General features: G+C 49.4%; 6 non-coding genes and 2 pseudogenes across 6 annotated transcripts; all 8 read left to right on the forward strand.

Moving 5' to 3' along the window:
* The first annotated feature begins 259 nt into the window (after window positions 1-259).
* Window positions 260-444, forward strand: LOC141217624 (U2 spliceosomal RNA). Its single transcript, XR_012286448.1, has one exon. It is a non-coding gene; the product is annotated as a U2 spliceosomal RNA (small nuclear RNA).
* A 1,115-nt stretch (window positions 445-1,559) lies between these two features.
* LOC141217395 (U2 spliceosomal RNA) lies at window positions 1,560-1,750 on the forward strand. The gene has a single exon (XR_012286232.1). It is a non-coding gene; the product is annotated as a U2 spliceosomal RNA (small nuclear RNA).
* A 1,115-nt stretch (window positions 1,751-2,865) lies between these two features.
* Window positions 2,866-2,943, forward strand: LOC141217650 (U2 spliceosomal RNA; annotated as a pseudogene).
* A 5,564-nt stretch (window positions 2,944-8,507) lies between these two features.
* On the forward strand, window positions 8,508-8,700 carry LOC141217608 (U2 spliceosomal RNA). Its single transcript, XR_012286435.1, has one exon. It is a non-coding gene; the product is annotated as a U2 spliceosomal RNA (small nuclear RNA).
* A 1,115-nt stretch (window positions 8,701-9,815) lies between these two features.
* On the forward strand, window positions 9,816-10,006 carry LOC141217396 (U2 spliceosomal RNA). Its single transcript, XR_012286233.1, has one exon. It is a non-coding gene; the product is annotated as a U2 spliceosomal RNA (small nuclear RNA).
* A 1,115-nt stretch (window positions 10,007-11,121) lies between these two features.
* On the forward strand, window positions 11,122-11,312 carry LOC141217397 (U2 spliceosomal RNA). The gene has a single exon (XR_012286234.1). It is a non-coding gene; the product is annotated as a U2 spliceosomal RNA (small nuclear RNA).
* A 1,115-nt stretch (window positions 11,313-12,427) lies between these two features.
* On the forward strand, window positions 12,428-12,618 carry LOC141217577 (U2 spliceosomal RNA). The gene has a single exon (XR_012286407.1). It is a non-coding gene; the product is annotated as a U2 spliceosomal RNA (small nuclear RNA).
* Window positions 12,619-14,616: 1,998 nt separating this feature from the next.
* Window positions 14,617-14,792, forward strand: LOC141217635 (U2 spliceosomal RNA; annotated as a pseudogene).
* The last annotated feature ends 720 nt before the right edge of the window (window positions 14,793-15,512 follow it).

The raw sequence follows: 15,512 nt of genomic DNA on the forward strand, positions 1-15,512 counted from the left end.
AGGGGAGCACAGTCTTTGGCTCCCAGTGCCTTGCTCGGGTGAGAACTCGGGCAGGTGCTGGGGGTAAGATTGGGTCGCCTCTGGCTTCGACTGGAGGTGGCTTTTTGTCCCTGTTCCTCGCTGTGGCCTTTTGGCTCGGAGGGACGGGGAATGGTTTGGGGACCCTTCTCCTTTTGGAGAGGGTTTCAAGAAGACCAGCATCCTAGTGCACTTTTTTTGTGGCACTTGTCACTTTTTTAAGCGCACTCGGGTTTTGTACACGAATTCGGGCTTTCGATAAAAAAAAAAAAATCTGTTCTTATCAGTTTAATATCTGATACGTCCCCTATCTGGGGACCATATATTAAATGGATTTTTAGAACAGGGAGATGGAAAAAGAGCTTGCTCTGTCCACTCCACGCATTGACCTGGTATTGCAGTATCTCCAGGACCGGTGCACCCCTTCTTTAATGCAGTTTCTAAAATCAGAAAGAATTGAATTCAATGTTTTTTGTTCATTTTGCTTGTTTGTCGGATTTTGGGATGGACTCTTTGGCTTTGCTTTTCTTCTCCTCATTGGATTTTTCATGTTCAAAGTTGCAGAAGCCAGATTACAAGCTCATTTTGGTTCAACTTCAGCAACTGTGCATTGCATTGCCATGTAATGTGATGCAATGCTATCTTTCTAGCTCTCCCTTTTTACTTCCTTTTGGATAAACAGACATATTAGGCAAGCATTTTGGAGCTTTCACCTAAATAACTACAGGTGGTGAGATAAGCTGCACAATATAATTGACCTTTCAGTATATTGTTGCACACACACCATCTATTTAGCAAATGCCCTTGTTATCAACAGCAGCCTTTTAAACTCACCTGAGCTAACAGGTATGTGCGCTGGTTACTCTGCTGCGCTTAAAATTTCTTTTTTGGTTTGCTACAATGCCTTTTCTGAAACGTTGTCTCCTTCTGCTGGAACACTGACTTCTTTCATTTAATGCCTGCAGACTATAAAAGAGAACCCAACCCAAAAAGTTTGGTTGATTAGTCTGTGGCATTCTGTTAAACTGTTGCTTATGGCGGTCTCTGTGAGCTTCTCAGCGACATTCAGCCAGCCAGGTATCCTGCCTGCAGTAGATGGAATGTGGCAATGGAACGCTGGCTGCGCGTGTCATAATAGGCTCTGAGCCTTTATATACCTGTGCACAGCAGCAGCCACCTTCAGTCTGCTGCTGGACAGCCAGCAGCAGCAGCAGCAGGAGAGGTATGTAATCAGGAGCCCTCCTGCTAAGGGTAGACAGCTGCTCGTTCCACCCCACCCCCCGCCTTAATTGGTTCTCCTCCCTTCCAACGGTGTTGAGGCGGGTGGGAACAGCAGGGGGTGAAGGTGCTGTGTTTAAAGAGGTGGAGTTATGCAGATCTAAAACGCGTGGATTGCAGCAGCAGCAAGCCGAAAAGTGCAGGCATGTAAGGGATCTAGAGGTTGACAACATGTCTTCTTAACGGGAGTCCAGGAGCTCATCTCCACAAATGGACTTTTCAGGATCCTTGGGTGGCTCCGTAGTTTGAAACCAATTCTGGTTATCGCTTCTCGGCCTTTTGGCTAAGATCAAGTGTAGTATCTGTTCTTATCAGTTTAATATCTGATACGTCCCCTATCTGGGGACCATATATTAAATGGATTTTTAGAACAGGGAGATGGAAAAAGAGCTTGCTCTGTCCACTCCACGCATTGACCTGGTATTGCAGTATCTCCAGGACCGGTGCACCCCTTCTTTAATGCAGTTTCTAAAATCAGAAAGAATTGAATTCAATGTTTTTTGTTCATTTTGCTTGTTTGTCGGATTTTGGGATGGACTCTTTGGCTTTGCTTTTCTTCTCCTCATTGGATTTTTCATGTTCAAAGTTGCAGAAGCCAGATTACAAGCTCATTTTGGTTCAACTTCAGCAACTGTGCATTGCATTGCCATGTAATGTGATGCAATGCAATCTTTCTAGCTCTCCCTTTTTACTTCCTTTTGGATAAACAGACATATTAGGCAAGCATTTTGGAGCTTTCACCTAAATAACTACAGGTGGTGAGATAAGCTGCACAATATAATTGACCTTTCAGTATATTGTTGCACACACACCATCTATTTAGCAAATGCCCTTGTTATCAACAGCAGCCTTTTAAACTCACCTGAGCTAACAGGTATGTGCGCTGGTTACTCTGCTGCGCTTAAAATTTCTTTTTTGGTTTGCTACAATGCCTTTTCTGAAACGTTGTCTCCTTCTGCTGGAACACTGACTTCTTTCATTTAATGCCTGCAGACTATAAAAGAGAACCCAACCCAAAAAGTTTGGTTGATTAGTCTGTGGCATTCTGTTAAACTGTTGCATATGGCGGTCTCTGTGAGCTTCTCAGCGACATTCAGCCAGCCAGGTATCCTGCCTGCAGTAGATGGAATGTGGCAATGGAACGCTGGCTGCGCGTGTCATAATAGGCTCTGAGCCTTTATATACCTGTGCACAGCAGCAGCCACCTTCAGTCTGCTGCTGGACAGCCAGCAGCAGCAGCAGCAGGAGAGGTATGTAATCAGGAGCCCTCCTGCTAAGGGTAGACAGCTGCTCGTTCCACCCCACCCCCCGCCTTAATTGGTTCTCCTCCCTTCCAACGGTGTTGAGGCGGGTGGGAACAGCAGGGGGTGAAGGTGCTGTGTTTAAAGAGGTGGAGTTATGCAGATCTAAAACGCGTGGATTGCAGCAGCAGCAAGCCGAAAAGTGCAGGCATGTAAGGGATCTAGAGGTTGACAACATGTCTTCTTAACGGGAGTCCAGGAGCTCATCTCCACAAATGGACTTTTCAGGATCCTTGGGTGGCTCCGTAGTTTGAAACCAATTCTGGTTATCGCTTCTCGGCCTTTTGGCTAAGATCAAGTGTAGTATCTGTTCTTTTAAGAACACAAGAGCTACGATCTACACTTGACGAGAGCGATCGAACTCGGAAGGAGAAGTGCTTCGGAGCCCAGCTGACATCGGAGAACGAAGGCGGATATCGGTGGGAGGAAAAAGCTCTAAAGAATCCAGAAGAAGACGAAGACTCGGAGAAGAATCGGGCTGTCCTGTGGAATCTTCGAGGAAGAAAATCATCGAGACAAAGACCTTTCGGGGAATTTGTCCAGAACACGACGGGAGAAGAATCTGCATAGCTCCACCCATTCCGGGAAGAGTTCCAGATCCAGCTCCAAGAAGTAACTGCAGGAGGAAAGCCATGGCAAGCGCTGCGAGGAAGGCCGAAAAGAAGAGCCTGGAGCTGGGGACAGCCAGGAGGGCCCAGCCAGGAGCCGATTCTGACCCCAAGGACTCTGCCTCCACGACTGGCCAGCAGAAGGGACCCCAGAAGCCCCGCCACGAAGCTCCAGCCCTGGAGCCATGGATGCGGCAGACGGTGGCCCTGAAGCTGAAGGAAGTGGATGGGAGGGTGCCGGACATGTCCTCGGACGTGTTCTGCCAGAAGATGCTGCTGGATCGAGGCTTCTCCAGGTCGGACACCCTCAGCATCCAGACCTTCTTGACGGGGATCTTCTTCGTCACCTTCGCCACTGTGAACACCTGCAGGAGGTTCTGGGAAATGGTAAGCGCAAAAGGACCGGATAATTCTTTCTCTGCCTTTACAGGTAGCTGCCCTATCCAGAGGGATGAAAGGAGGATCACGGTCTCCATGCGCAACCCGCACACCCCAGGCCAAGACATCTGTACCTTCCTGAGACGCTTCTGTTTGGTTGTGAAGGAACCCTCTCACATCCTGAATGGACTCGGCTTCTGGACAGGTAAGTGGTCGGTGACCGTTAGACTTCACAGGGACCTGGCGTACTCAGACGGACTTCGGCACCTGCCCCCGACATTCTCCCTGGGCAACTCCTACGGCCTCATCTATTACCCGGACATGCCGCGGAACTGCAGGAGATGCGGCAAGAACGGCCACGAGATGAAGGACTGCAAGGAGGATGCCTGCAGGATTTGTCGAGTGACGGGACACAGCTCGAAGGACTGCCCGAAGAAGACGTCCTGCAACCTGTGTGGGCTGGCGGCTCATCTGTACAAGGATTGCCCCAGGCGTGAGAGATCCTGGGCATCGGTGGTTGCGACGACCCCAGCTACGGAGGACAAGGCCCCGACGACCAGGCCTGTGAAGGTCAAGGACGCGACGACCAAGGCCCCAGCGGCCAAGGCCGAGACGACCAAGGCCAAAGCGGTCAAGGAGTCGGTGGCCAAAGCCCCAGCGACGGTCCCAGCAGCTCCGAAGCAGAAGAAAAAGTCAAAGGAGGGTAAGAGTTCTGTCACCCCTCTCTCGATCCCTCCCCCTGCCACCCCCGTCCAACCCCCCCCCACCCCGGCCACCCCTGCTGAGGATTCCACTTCCTCTTCCTCCTTCCCCTACTCCTCAGCAGGTGTCCTTTCCCCTGCCCCGGCAGCCACTCTCCCTCCCCAGACCATGGTAGCGGTGGAATTAACCTTTCCTCCACCCGCCGCTATCTATTCCGAGGAGGATTTTCCCCTTCTTGTCTCCCCAGTTCCAACCCGGGGAAAGAGGAAGGTGGAGGACAGCCCTGCTACTGAATCCTCCAAAAAGAAGATTCTGGATTTCGTAGGCGAAAAGGAGGATACCCTCCCTGAGCCAGAAGAGATGGAGCACATGGTTGAGACCCTGGTGGCCGAGCCAGAAGAGGAGGAACTGGTGGTCGCCGAGATCGAGGCCGCACTGCTTGACCAGATGGAGGAAGAGGGCCTGCTGGTGATCCCGTCACCAGCAGTCAACACCGACGAGGGACCACCCGACCGGAGTGGTAACTAAGGTGTATTGCCTGCGCTAACTTTTTCTTTTTTCCCTACATGATGGCTAATATTAACTTATTTTCCATTAATGTCAGGAGCATCAAGGACAAGTTCAGACGTCAGACTATTTATGCCTTCCTTACTTCCCAGTTGTGTGATGTTTATATGTTGCAGGAATGTTCCCTTCCCTCCTCTAGGTCCTTCAAACATCTGGCCAGGGAGTGGTCCCACGGTCCATCCTACTGGTCCGGTGGGGGTGACTGCAAGTCTGCGGGGGTCGCAATTCTGATCAGGGGGGGCGCATTCACGCTTGAGTCCGTCCAGGAGCTCATCTGCGGCAGGGCTCTTGTTGTAGATGGCAACTGGGCGGGAGAACCTGTCAGGTTCATCAACGTGTATGCGTCCCCACTGAAGAATGAGCGTTTGGAGCTTTTCCAGACCCTGCGGCTTCAGCTTGCCACCACCAGGACCTTAGTGATGGCCGGGGATTTCAACTGCCCCATCGAGGAGGACGGTCGTAGTTCTGGCACATCTGCCAAGTTGGACATCACGTCCAAGCTGCTCATCGAGATGGTAACCGAGGCCTCTCTTCAGGACGTGGTGGGCTCCATGGGGAGAGGCTCCACGAACTATTCGTGGAGCCGACCCGATGGCTCACTCCGCTCCAGGATTGACTTTGTGTTCACCTCTCGGGCAGTCAGGCAGAGTAGGCACTCGATGGTCTCCTGCTTCTTCTCCGACCACAGAGCCATTCACTTACAAGGTGTCCTCGGCGACGGTTTTCCGTCCGGCCCCGGCTCCTGGAAGCTGAATTGTGCTCTGCTGGCTCAGGATGAAGTCGTGGAGGAGCTGAGAGCAGCCTACGCAATGTGGCAGTCCTACAAGGGTAGCTTCCAAACAGTCTCTGATTGGTGGGAATATGTTAAACTTGAGTTTCGCTGTTTCTTTCAGGCCAAGGGTCGACAACAGGCGTGTGAGAAGAGGAGGGACTTCAGAGGGCTGCAGCGCGAGCTGCGGTCGCTGCAGGACCTTCTTCACTGCGGCTGGGACGTGAGGGAGGAGCTGGAGGAGACCAAGAAGAGCCTGAAAAGGCACTTTGAGGAGGAGTCCAAGCGAATCATCTTCCGTTCCAAAGTGGAGAATCTGGAGAAGGGTGAGAAATGTAACTCATTCTTTTTCAGGAAACTTCATGCCGGTCACACGCCCCTGAACGAGCTGCGAGACGAGAGCGTAAACATGCGACGTGGAAAGGAGGACGTGATGAGGGTCGTCAGCGACTTCTACAGCGAACTCTACTCCCACAAGACTACCGACCCCGACGCTGCTGATAAGTTCCTGTCAGGTATCACTAACCATCTTGATCCTGCAGGCACGGCAGCCTTGGACAAACCTCTGATGGTGGGCGAATTGCTCTCTGCCGCTAAATCCTTTAGGACCGGCAGGACCCCGGGCAGTGATGGTCTTCCAGCGGAGCTCTATGTAGCGCTGGGAGACCTCATCTGTCCGGACCTGTTGGACCTGTACGAGGAGATGGTGGTGGAGGGTAGAATGCCTCCATCTTTGAGGGAAGGAATGGTCACGATCCTGTACAAGCGGAAGGGAGAGAGGTGCGACCTGAGGAATTGGCGTCCCATCACTCTGCTCAACGTGGACTACAAGATCCTGGCCAAGACGATGACGACACGACTTAAGACGGTCATCGGACGGATCATCCACCCGGACCAGACCTGCGGCATCCCTGGACGTCGCATCGCAGACAGCCTCGCTCTCGTGCGGGACACGGTCGAGTACATCAAGGTCCGCCGCGCACACGCGGCCCTGGTCTCCTTGGATCAGGAGAAGGCCTTCGACCGGGTTTCCCACGAGTTCATGGGCCGAGCTCTGCACCAGTTAGGTTTGGGTAACATGTTTTGTTCGTATGTCCGTCTGATGTATTTTGATATCCACAGCTCGGTGTTGGTGAACGGCTGGAAGACTGACCCCTTCCCTGTCCTCTCTGGGGTCAGACAAGGCTGCCCTCTATCACCTCTTCTTTTTGTTTGTGTTATAGAACTCTTCGCAGAGGCTATCCGGCAGAATGGAGAGATCAGAGGGATCACCGCACCGTGTCCGGGACGACACGAGGTCAAGTGCTCGCTCTACATGGACGACGTCACCGTCTTCTGCGCTGATCGTGGTTCAGTCGACGCCCTCGTCCAGACGTGTGAGAGGTTCGGCCGGGCTTCAGGGGCCAAAGTCAACTGCAGGAAGTCGGAAGCCATGCTCTTCGGGGATTGGCAGCCGGCCTCCTCCGCCCCCTTCCCCTTCAACATTCAACCGGATTTCCTCAAGGTGCTGGGAGTCTGGTTCGGGAAGGAAGGAGCGGCCCTCAAGTCCTGGCAAGAACGCTTGGCCAAGGTGAAGCAACGGATCGGACTCTGGAGCCTCAGACACCTCACTTGTGAGGGTAAGGCACTCATCCTGCGTAATGAGGTCCTGCCCGTCTTGCAGTACACGGCGCAGGCCTGGCCCCCACACGTCACTGTGTGCAGGGCCATTACCAGGACAGTGTTTCACTTTGTCTGGGGATCCAAGATGGACAGAGTCAGGCGGGCCGTCATGTACAAGGAGCCTCGCAAGGGTGGGAAGGGCGTTCCAGATATCCCCACCCTCCTGCGATCCTCTTTTGTGTGTGATTGTGTCCGCCGGACTTTGCAAGTCAAGAATGGCTCCGCGGGCAGGTCCATGTCTCGCTTCTTCCTGCTTCCTCTTTGGAGGCGACTCGGCTGGGACAAGTGGGACAGCTCCTTCCCCTACAACTGGACGACGCCATGGTTCTACGGAGACGTCGTTCGATTTGTGGGGGAGCATCAACTGGAGGGACTCAAGCCCGACTTGTGGAAGCCCAAAACTATCCACAAGCTAATCAGAGCCAAGGATGACGTGGAGAACATCACAGGACTTCACCAGGACACGCTGGAGACTGTGTGGACAAATGTGTCGTCTGACAGGCTGACCAACGGGCACAAGGACTTGTCGTGGATGGCGATTCAGGGCGGACTGCCTGTCCGGTCATTCATGCATGCCCGGAACCTGTGCAAGACCCGGTACTGCCCAAGGTGCCCCTTCGTGGAGGAAACATCTTTGCACACTTTTTGGGACTGCGGATTTGCACAGCGCCTATTGACTGCACTTGAGGACGACCTGAGGAACTCTGTCCCCAGGGCGAGCCTATCGCACCATTCTGTGCTTTACGGACTCTTCCCTGGGGTTCATACCGTCGGAGCCATCCAGGAGGCTTGGCGCCTTATGAACTGCTTCAAGGATGCCGTTTGGGTCGCCAGGAACCGGCTCATCTTGAGGAGGGAGAGGATGTCCATCCAGGACTGCCGCAGGCTGATCCACAGCCTGCTCAGAGACTATTCCATCATGGACGGTCCGGAGGACGAGGACGAGGACTAAACCCCTCCTCCCCCTCTCCCCTTATGTGTCTTGTCTTTCAATAAAGCTTCGGGCCTGTGATTTTCCCCTCCCCATCCCCTTTTTCCCAATCCCCATCCCTTATCACGGTTCGTCGTACTGTATTGATTGACATGCTTTTTCTTTCAGATTGAGTGTTTTGTGTAGCATAGGGGTGTGATGTGTCTAGTTAGTGGGTCGTATCCTCATGCTATGTAAATATGATGTAGAATTCTGTGTGTACTGGGCTGCGGCACTGTACACTGTCTGTTAACTTATTTTTTGTGCTAATAAAAGATATATTCAATCAAAAAATCTGTTCTTATCAGTTTAATATCTGATACGTCCCCTATCTGGGGACCATATATTAAATGGATTTTTAGAACAGGGAGATGGAAAAAGAGCTTGCTCTGTCCACTCCACGCATTGACCTGGTATTGCAGTATCTCCAGGACCGGTGCACCCCTTCTTTAATGCAGTTTCTAAAATCAGAAAGAATTGAATTCAATGTTTTTTGTTCATTTTGCTTGTTTGTCGGATTTTGGGATGGACTCTTTGGCTTTGCTTTTCTTCTCCTCATTGGATTTTTCATGTTCAAAGTTGCAGAAGCCAGATTACAAGCTCATTTTGGTTCAACTTCAGCAACTGTGCATTGCATTGCCATGTAATGTGATGCAATGCTATCTTTCTAGCTCTCCCTTTTTACTTCCTTTTGGATAAACAGACATATTAGGCAAGCATTTTGGAGCTTTCACCTAAATAACTACAGGTGGTGAGATAAGCTGCACAATATAATTGACCTTTCAGTATATTGTTGCACACACACCATCTATTTAGCAAATGCCCTTGTTATCAACAGCAGCCTTTTAAACTCACCTGAGCTAACAGGTATGTGCGCTGGTTACTCTGCTGCGCTTAAAATTTCTTTTTTGGTTTGCTACAATGCCTTTTCTGAAACATTGTCTCCTTCTGCTGGAACACTGACTTCTTTCATTTAATGCCTGCAGACTATAAAAGAGAACCCAACCCAAAAAGTTTGGTTGATTAGTCTGTGGCATTCTGTTAAACTGTTGCTTATGGCGGTCTCTGTGAGCTTCTCAGCGACATTCAGCCAGCCAGGTATCCTGCCTGCAGTAGATGGAATGTGGCAATGGAACGCTGGCTGCGCGTGTCATAATAGGCTCTGAGCCTTTATATACCTGTGCACAGCAGCAGCCACCTTCAGTCTGCTGCTGGACAGCCAGCAGCAGCAGCAGCAGGAGAGGTATGTAATCAGGAGCCCTCCTGCTAAGGGTAGACAGCTGCTCGTTCCACCCCACCCCCCGCCTTAATTGGTTCTCCTCCCTTCCAACGGTGTTGAGGCGGGTGGGAACAGCAGGGGGTGAAGGTGCTGTGTTTAAAGAGGTGGAGTTATGCAGATCTAAAACGCGTGGATTGCAGCAGCAGCAAGCCGAAAAGTGCAGGCATGTAAGGGATCTAGAGGTTGACAACATGTCTTCTTAACGGGAGTCCAGGAGCTCATCTCCACAAATGGACTTTTCAGGATCCTTGGGTGGCTCCGTAGTTTGAAACCAATTCTGGTTATCGCTTCTCGGCCTTTTGGCTAAGATCAAGTGTAGTATCTGTTCTTATCAGTTTAATATCTGATACGTCCCCTATCTGGGGACCATATATTAAATGGATTTTTAGAACAGGGAGATGGAAAAAGAGCTTGCTCTGTCCACTCCACGCATTGACCTGGTATTGCAGTATCTCCAGGACCGGTGCACCCCTTCTTTAATGCAGTTTCTAAAATCAGAAAGAATTGAATTCAATGTTTTTTGTTCATTTTGCTTGTTTGTCGGATTTTGGGATGGACTCTTTGGCTTTGCTTTTCTTCTCCTCATTGGATTTTTCATGTTCAAAGTTGCAGAAGCCAGATTACAAGCTCATTTTGGTTCAACTTCAGCAACTGTGCATTGCATTGCCATGTAATGTGATGCAATGCTATCTTTCTAGCTCTCCCTTTTTACTTCCTTTTGGATAAACAGACATATTAGGCAAGCATTTTGGAGCTTTCACCTAAATAACTACAGGTGGTGAGATAAGCTGCACAATATAATTGACCTTTCAGTATATTGTTGCACACACACCATCTATTTAGCAAATGCCCTTGTTATCAACAGCAGCCTTTTAAACTCACCTGAGCTAACAGGTATGTGCGCTGGTTACTCTGCTGCGCTTAAAATTTCTTTTTTGGTTTGCTACAATGCCTTTTCTGAAACATTGTCTCCTTCTGCTGGAACACTGACTTCTTTCATTTAATGCCTGCAGACTATAAAAGAGAACCCAACCCAAAAAGTTTGGTTGATTAGTCTGTGGCATTCTGTTAAACTGTTGCTTATGGCGGTCTCTGTGAGCTTCTCAGCGACATTCAGCCAGCCAGGTATCCTGCCTGCAGTAGATGGAATGTGGCAATGGAACGCTGGCTGCGCGTGTCATAATAGGCTCTGAGCCTTTATATACCTGTGCACAGCAGCAGCCACCTTCAGTCTGCTGCTGGACAGCCAGCAGCAGCAGCAGCAGGAGAGGTATGTAATCAGGAGCCCTCCTGCTAAGGGTAGACAGCTGCTCGTTCCACCCCACCCCCCGCCTTAATTGGTTCTCCTCCCTTCCAACGGTGTTGAGGCGGGTGGGAACAGCAGGGGGTGAAGGTGCTGTGTTTAAAGAGGTGGAGTTATGCAGATCTAAAACGCGTGGATTGCAGCAGCAGCAAGCCGAAAAGTGCAGGCATGTAAGGGATCTAGAGGTTGACAACATGTCTTCTTAACGGGAGTCCAGGAGCTCATCTCCACAAATGGACTTTTCAGGATCCTTGGGTGGCTCCGTAGTTTGAAACCAATTCTGGTTATCGCTTCTCGGCCTTTTGGCTAAGATCAAGTGTAGTATCTGTTCTTATCAGTTTAATATCTGATACGTCCCCTATCTGGGGACCATATATTAAATGGATTTTTAGAACAGGGAGATGGAAAAAGAGCTTGCTCTGTCCACTCCACGCATTGACCTGGTATTGCAGTATCTCCAGGACCGGTGCACCCCTTCTTTAATGCAGTTTCTAAAATCAGAAAGAATTGAATTCAATGTTTTTTGTTCATTTTGCTTGTTTGTCGGATTTTGGGATGGACTCTTTGGCTTTGCTTTTCTTCTCCTCATTGGATTTTTCATGTTCAAAGTTGCAGAAGCCAGATTACAAGCTCATTTTGGTTCAACTTCAGCAACTGTGCATTGCATTGCCATGTAATGTGATGCAATGCTATCTTTCTAGCTCTCCCTTTTTACTTCCTTTTGGATAAACAGACATATTAGGCAAGCATTTTGGAGCTTTCACCTAAATAACTACAGGTGGTGAGATAAGCTGCACAATATAATTGACCTTTCAGTATATTGTTGCACACACACCATCTATTTAGCAAATGCCCTTGTTATCAACAGCAGCCTTTTAAACTCACCTGAGCTAACAGGTATGTGCGCTGGTTACTCTGCTGCGCTTAAAATTTCTTTTTTGGTTTGCTACAATGCCTTTTCTGAAACGTTGTCTCCTTCTGCTGGAACACTGACTTCTTTCATTTAATGCCTGCAGACTATAAAAGAGAACCCAACCCAAAAAGTTTGGTTGATTAGTCTGTGGCATTCTGTTAAACTGTTGCTTATGGCGGTCTCTGTGAGCTTCTCAGCGACATTCAGCCAGCCAGGTATCCTGCCTGCAGTAGATGGAATGTGGCAATGGAACGCTGGCTGCGCGTGTCATAATAGGCTCTGAGCCTTTATATACCTGTGCACAGCAGCAGCCACCTTCAGTCTGCTGCTGGACAGCCAGCAGCAGCAGCAGCAGGAGAGGTATGTAATCAGGAGCCCTCCTGCTAAGGGTAGACAGCTGCTCGTTCCACCCCACCCCCCGCCTTAATTGGTTCTCCTCCCTTCCAATGGTGTTGAGGCGGGTGGGAACAGCAGGGGGTGAAGGTGCTGTGTTTAAAGAGGTGGAGTTATGCAGATCTAAAACGCGTGGATTGCAGCAGCAGCAAGCCGAAAAGTGCAGGCATGTAAGGGATCTAGAGGTTGACAACATGTCTTCTTAACGGGAGTCCAGGAGCTCATCTCCACAAATGGACTTTTCAGGATCCTTGGGTGGCTCCGTAGTTTGAAACCAATTCTGGTTATCGCTTCTCGGTCTTTTGGCTAAGATCAAGTGTAGTATCTGTTCTTATCAGTTTAATATCTGATACGTCCCCTATCTGGGGACCATATATTAAATGGATTTTTAGAACAGGGAGATGGAAAAAGAGCTTGCTCTGTCCACTCCACGCATTGACCTGGTATTGCAGTATCTCCAGGACCGGTGCACCCCTTCTTTAATGCAGTTTCTAAAATCAGAAAGAATTGAATTCAATGTTTTTTGTTCATTTTGCTTGTTTGTCGGATTTTGGGATGGACTCTTTGGCTTTGCTTTTCTTCTCCTCATTGGATTTTTCATGTTCAAAGTTGCAGAAGCCAGATTACAAGCTCATTTTGGTTCAACTTCAGCAACTGTGCATTGCATTGCCATGTAATGTGATGCAATGCTATCTTTCTAGCTCTCCCTTTTTACTTCCTTTTGGATAAACAGACATATTAGGCAAGCATTTTGGAGCTTTCACCTAAATAACTACAGGTGGTGAGATAAGCTGCACAATATAATTGACCTTTCAGTATATTGTTGCACACACACCATCTATTTAGCAAATGCCCTTGTTATCAACAGCAGCCTTTTAAACTCACCTGAGCTAACAGGTATGTGCGCTGGTTACTCTGCTGCGCTTAAAATTTCTTTTTTGGTTTGCTACAATGCCTTTTCTGAAACGTTGTCTCCTTCTGCTGGAACACTGACTTCTTTCATTTAATGCCTGCAGACTATAAAAGAGAACCCAACCCAAAAAGTTTGGTTGATTAGTCTGTGGCATTCTGTTAAACTGTTGCTTATGGCGGTCTCTGTGAGCTTCTCAGCGACATTCAGCCAGCCAGGTATCCTGCCTGCAGTAGATGGAATGTGGCAATGGAACGCTGGCTGCGCGTGTCATAATAGGCTCTGAGCCTTTATATACCTGTGCACAGCAGCAGCCACCTTCAGTCTGCTGCTGGACAGCCAGCAGCAGCAGCAGGAGAGGTATGTAATCAGGAGCCCTTCTGCTAAGGGTAGACAGCTGCTCGTTCCACCCCACCCCCCGCCTTAATTGGTTCTCCTCCCTTCCAACGGTGTTGAGGCGGGTGGGAACAGCAGGGGGTGAAGGTGCTGTGTTTAAAGAGGTGGAGTTATGCAGATCTAAAACGCGTGGATTGCAGCAGCAGCAAGCCGAAAAGTGCAGGCATGTAAGGGATCTAGAGGTTGACAACATGTCTTCTTAACGGGAGTCCAGGAGCTCATCTCCACAAATGGACTTTTCAGGATCCTTGGGTGGCTCCATAGTTTGAAACCAATTCTGGTTATCGCTTCTCGGCCTTTTGGCTAAGATCAAGTGTAGTGTCTTTCGAAAAGGCGGTTTTGGATGTTGGCCGCCCTAGTAGATTGATACATTATGCACACTGGGGTTTAGGCGCTTGTTAGTACGCCAGGTGGCTAATATAGTCATCTGGTGGAAAGCATGGCCCCCCAGGATCGACGCCATTGGGCCGGGGAAGATCGAAAGCCCGAAGTGTGAAGTGCCCCAGGAGTGGTGACCCTGGGGTGCCTTAACTCACTGGGATTGGGAACCCCACTTGAGTTTATGGCACATTTGCACAAGCACTTCAAATTTTCTTTCTTCGCACACACCCTTATTCCGGGCCTTCTGGCCTTAGGATGGGGAATTTTTCAATTCCCGGTCGAAGGTCCGGGCAGTATTATACTGTGAAACCTTCACTATTTATTTAATTTCTTTGTCACTGTGTGTCCACTTATTCACGTGTGTCACGTCCTACTAGGATTTTGTCGGGATGCGGTTCCCTTACGGGTTCCTCTCTTGGCAGGTCTAGGGGGGGAGTGTGTGGCCATCAGGTTCCGCTCCCCCCTGAACCCCCCTGGCTCTCCTCTTTTGGGAGGAGAGCGTTGTTGGCTCCCCTCTTCCGGGAGGGGAGCACAGTCTTTGGCTCCCAGTGCCTTGCTCGGGTGAGAACTCGGGCAGGTGCTGGGGGTAAGATTGGGTCGCCTCTGGCTTCGGCTGGAGGTGGCTTTTTGTCCCTGTTCCTCGCTGTGGCCTTTTGGCTCGGAGGGACGGGGAATGGTTTGGGGGACCCTTCTCCTTTTGGAGAGGGTTTCAAGAAGACCAGCATCCTAGTGCACTTTTTTTGTGGCACTTGTCACTTTTTTAAGCGCACTCGGGTTTTGTACACGAATTCGGGCTTTCAAAAAAAAAAAATCTGTTCTTATCAGTTTAATATCTGATACGTCCCCTATCTGGGGACCATATATTAAATGGATTTTTAGAACAGGGAGATGGAAAAAGAGCTTGCTCTGTCCACTCCACGCATTGACCTGGTATTGCAGTATCTCCAGGACCGGTGCACCCCTTCTTTAATGCAGTTTCTAAAATCAGAAAGAATTGAATTCAATGTTTTTTGTTCATTTTGCTTGTTTGTCGGATTTTGGGATGGACTCTTTGGCTTTGCTTTTCTTCTCCTCATTGGATTTTTCATGTTCAAAGTTGCAGAAGCCAGATTACAAGCTCATTTTGGTTCAACTTCAGCAACTGTGCATTGCATTGCCATGTAATGTGATGCAATGCTATCTTTCTAGCTCTCCCTTTTTACTTCCTTTTGGATAAACAGACATATTAGGCAAGCATTTTGGAGCTTTCACCTAAATAACTACAGGTGGTGAGATAAGCTGCACAATATAATTTACCTTTCAGTATATTGTTGCACACACACCATCTATTTAGCAAATGCCCTTGTTATCAACAGCAGCCTTTTAAACTCACCTGAGCTAACAGGTATGTGCGCTGGTTACTCTGCTGCGCTTAAAATTTCTTTTTTGGTTTGCTACAATGCCTTTTCTGAAACGTTGTCTCCTTCTGCTGGAACACTGACTTCTTTCATTTAATGCCTGCAGACTATAAAAGAGAACCCAACCCAAAAAGTTTGGTTGATTAGTCTGTGGCATTCTGTTAAACTGTTGCTTATGGCGGTCTCTGTGAGCTTCTCAGCGACATTCAGCCAGCCAGGTATCCTGCCTGCAGTAGATGGAATGTGGCAATGGAACGCTGGCTGCGCGTGTCATAATAGGCTCTGAG

This window comes from Phyllobates terribilis, unplaced genomic scaffold, assembly GCF_046119375.1.
Source record: "Phyllobates terribilis strain yellow unplaced genomic scaffold, ASM4611937v1 Scaffold_241__1_contigs__length_2998254, whole genome shotgun sequence".
Classification (NCBI taxonomy): Eukaryota; Metazoa; Chordata; class Amphibia; order Anura; family Dendrobatidae; genus Phyllobates; species Phyllobates terribilis.